Source organism: Humulus lupulus, chromosome X (assembly GCF_963169125.1).
Source record: "Humulus lupulus chromosome X, drHumLupu1.1, whole genome shotgun sequence".
Taxonomy (NCBI): Eukaryota; Viridiplantae; Streptophyta; class Magnoliopsida; order Rosales; family Cannabaceae; genus Humulus; species Humulus lupulus.
In genome coordinates this window covers 243,856,573-243,861,222 of record NC_084802.1, presented here as the reverse complement: position 1 = coordinate 243,861,222, position 4,650 = coordinate 243,856,573, and positions in this window count along the sequence as shown.

Below are 4,650 nucleotides of genomic sequence, written 5' to 3'. Positions count from 1 at the left end.
TCGTGTTCTGTCTCTGTCCACTAGTATATCAATATATCGTCAATAAAGACGATCACAAACTGGTCCAGGTAGTCTTTGAACACCCTGTTCATCAAACCCATAAATGCTGCCGGGGCATTAGTCAACCTTAATGACATTACCAAAAACTCATAATGCCCGTACCTAGTGCGAAAAGTTGTCTTCGGTATATCCTCCTCTCTGATCCTCAGCTGGTGATAACAATATCGAAGATCTGTCTTAGAGAATATCGTTCTACCTTGCAACAGGTCAAACAAATCATCAATCCGTAATAGAGGATATCTGTTCTTGATAGTCAACTTATTCAATTCTATGTAATCGATACACATCCTCAGAGAACCGTCCTTTTTCTTCACAAAGAGGACCAGTGTTCCCCATGGTGAGAAACTGGGCCTGATAAAACCCAAGTCTAGTAACTCCTATAGTTGAACCTTTAGTTCCTTCAGCTCAACGGGAGCCATCCTGTAAGGTTCCCTAAACAATGTCTCTATCCCTGGCTCCAATTCAATTACAAACTCAATCTCCCTGTGTGGAGGTAACCCTGGCAGATCCTTTGGAAACACGTCTAGAAACTCACAGACTAATCGGGTTTGTTTTGGTCCCACTGGCACGACCTGAGTGGTATCCACCATTATAACGACCCAAATTCGCTAATCAGGCTTAAGGGCCTTGATTAGCGTGCCAGGAGGGCATGATGGGATTTATGTGTGATTTTAATGATTTAAATGCATGGTTATGATTTAAAACATGTTATATGACTATTTGTTTATCTGAGATGCATGACTATGTATGTTAGTATGCATGTAGGCCCGGATCGTGTTAGAAGGGCATAATTGTAATTTTGGCCATGATTGGGCGTAACTGTATTGATATGTGTTGATTGTTGAGGCCACAGTGGTATGTGGATGTATCTGTGCTTTGTGACTCGAGGCGATCCCAGTGAGCAGGCTAGCGGAAAGTGTTGACAGGAATTTATACCCGGCTCGGGGCGAGCCTGGGGGTATAAGCAGGAATTCAGAGAATAGATTGAGATTTATTTTGATGATGGGGGATATTTATTTGGTGGTTTATCAGGTGTTGGGAAGCAATGGGAAAATATTAGAGACGCTTGAGGATTAGCGGGAATTGGGTAAAATGACTAAAATGGCCCTACTTGGACAAAAGGATTTAGAATTAATGGGAAGGGCATTTTTGTCATTTGGCTTTGAGATAGGTTAAATGAGGCTTTATGCACTTAGTGGGATTTATAGAGAGTGTTGGCTGTGGAGAGAAAGAAAGAAAAGAAAGAAAAAGGAAAGAAAGAAAAGAGGGAAAACAGAGGGGTTTTCACAAGGGTCGGTTTGTACATTTTTGCACCTTTCCGCTCCATTTTTCTTGGAGCAAAGCTTAGTGGAGAGCAAGGATAGGCTGAGCATCAAGGATCTTGGGTTAGACTTGAAGATTTGGCAAGAACACATCAATGTTTGAGGTAAGTTTTAGAGATTTTTGGTTTTAAGGGTTTTGATGGTTTGAGCTGTGTTTTGAGCTGGATTGATGGGAATCTCAGGGGATTTCTGGGCAAGCTTTGAGGGAGAGCAAGCTAAGGAGGCCTAGGGTTGAATCAAGGTCGAAATTTGTAGCAATGGTATGATTTCTAAGACTCTATCTTTGTGGTTTGCATGAATTTCTGGTTTAGGGTTGTTCATGGTAGATTTTGAGATTTGGGATAAATGATCTTGGGATTTGAGGATTTGGGATGCTTGGGATGAATGGAGAGTGTTCATAAGCTTGATTTTGAGTTGGTAAAGATTTGGGGAAGTTTGGTTTGAGATTGGGTGAAAGAAATCGCAGAAATGCGATATTGGGTTTTCTGGGCTGCAACTAGCGCTACAGCGCTAGTCAGTGGGCGCTGTAGCGCTAGTCCCTGTTTCTGGGGGGTGCATTCTGCTTGTAGCGCTACAGCGCCCTCTTTAGAGCGCTGTAGCGCTGCACTGTTCACAGAGGGGAATTTTTGAGTTTTGATGATGGATTTTGACCTAGGGTTCGGGGCTTGTTTCCGCCACTTTGTTTTGGGGATTTGGGACTTCCCGGGGGCTTGGGATTGGTCCCGAGGCTAGGTATTTGGACTTGGGGTTCGGTGTTGACTTTGACCTATGTTTGTGCCTAGGAGTGCGCTAAGGCTCGAGTGGGATCGTGCTCAAGGAGTCAGGTGATCTAAGCTATTGATTGGAAAGGTAAGAAAACTATAACACCCGTAGGATAGGGCGTGGGCCCATAGTGTGATTGCCGGGCATGGCCCTATATTGCATGTTGCATGATGAGATGATTGCAGGGCATGGCCCCAGATTGTGTTGTGTGCAAATGTTTAACCTTAAATGAATCGTGATGTGTGTGATTATGATGAAATGAACGGCAGAGGCCGGGTACGGCATAGGCCGGGGCGGCCGTGGGCCGAAAGTAACACCTAGCACATGGGATGCTATATTCAGGGTGGGACCCAAGGGATACATGAGTTATCCTCGCGGTGAGAACCGATACCCCAGGCTTCGGTAAGGCTCTGGGGCGGCATGGCCGTGTTTGCTTAGTCTAATGGTTGACTTGTTTATTTGTGGATTATCTGTTATGATAAACTGTATACATTGCATATGTTATGTTCTGCATCAGTTTTCTTGCTGGGCTTCGGCTCACGGGTGCTCTGTGTTGCAGGTAAGGGCAATGACTGAGTCAACCAACCATGAGTACGGAGAGCGTGAAGCGACGCGTACATGTTTGGCCTGCCCGACTGCTTTGGTTGGGGGTTTATTCGAAAATGGCTGTAATAATCTATGATTTTTATGATTTCTTAACTGTAACCTTATTTCAAGATGTAATTAGTTTTCAAACCTTATTTTGGGATCCCAAATGTTTAATGATAGAAGTTTTAATGAAACGATGCATTTTCAAAGATTACAGCCTTAACTTTTAATTAGTCACACTTTTGCTCAAAACCTCGGTTAGCGAGTTCATTGCACACTATTTCGTCTTAAAAACTCACTTTGTAACGGCTCTAAGGAAGTAGGGCGTTACAACCATGCTAGCTAAGAACCCTATGCATCCCCCCTGCAACAAGTCTCTAGCTCTAAGTACAGATATAATAGGTATACGGGGTCCATGCATAGTGCCAATGAATACAAAGGGGTCCTCACCCTCAGGCTCAAAGGATACCATCTTCTTCTTGCAGTCTATCATTTCCCCACACTTCTCTAGCCAATCTATACCCAGAATTATGTCAAAATAGGTCATCTCTAGCTCCACCAAGTCAACTGATAACTCCTGCCATCCTCTGTAACTGGTAGTGATCTAATCCATCTCCTGGAAATCACTAACTTCCCAGTAGGCAACATCGTACCAAATCCCACAGGGTAAAAGTCACATGGTCTACATAACCCACCTATAACCCTACTAGCAACAAAAGAATGTGTAGCACCTAAATCAATAAAAATAGTATAGAAGGTTCCAGCACTAGAAAGCTAACCTGTAACTACAAAGGGACTAGCCTCGACCTCTGCCTGGGTCAAGGTGAACACCCGAGCTAGCGTCAGGATATCCACCTTATTTGGCTCCTCCTTTCTGGCTCTCGGGCGGTCTTTCTTCAAATGCCTCGTACTACCACAAACAAAACAGGCATTCACCCGACATTTCACAATATGGCACATCCTGCACCTAGCATACTCTGGGAATGCCATCCATGCTTCATAGCCACTCTGGCAGCCCATCTGTATGTCCTGTGGTCTCCTATCTGGCCCTGGAGCTGAAGTTGTGTCTGAGGTCTTCCTCTTCTGATCACTGGGGCCTCTGCCCTACAAAAACCTGAAAAATGGAGGTCCCAGCCTCCTAGGTACCCTTCTAGCTGCATTATCATGCCAGACCTTGTTATCTATGCTCTCAGCTATAAGCGCCCTCTCCACAGCCTGTGCATTGGTAGTCACTCCTGGCACAGTAGTAATACGAACGTCCCATGCTATCATAGGCTGTAGCCCCTAAAGAAACCTCTCTCTTATGGTCCCATCAGTGGACACCAGATCCCTGCAAAACTTTGCCAACCTGTCAAACTTCAGGGTGTAATCAGTCACTGTCATGTTACCTTGAAGTAACTTGCTGAACTCTTCAACCTTTGCAGCTTTAACCCGTCATTGTAGCATTTCTCATTGAATAAGGTCCTGAACTCTTCCCACTTCATGGTAGTTAGTGCTCTGGTCTGGGATACCACCTCCCGCCATATTCGGGCATCCTCTTGAAACATATAAGTGGCGCATGCCACTCTCTCATCACCACCTACCCTCATAAAATCCAGGATAGTGGTTATCATAGTCATCCACTACTCATCCTTCAGTGGATCTGAGTCGCCCTAAAAGACTGGAGGCTGTTGCTTCCTAAACCTCTCATATAGGGGTTCCCACCTATCTCTCCCTACCTAGGGCTGCACTACTGCTTGTACCTCTGGCTATATCACTGCCAGTACCGTGGGCTGTAGGTTCCCTGCTAGAACCTGTTGCTGTCTCAAAAGGCGTATCTCCTCTTCTTTCCTTCTAATCTGGCTTGCATGTTTGCAAGAACCTGTTGCCAGTTTTCTGGAGCTAGCAGTGGGGGCCTGGTCCTGGTCATTCCTTTCAC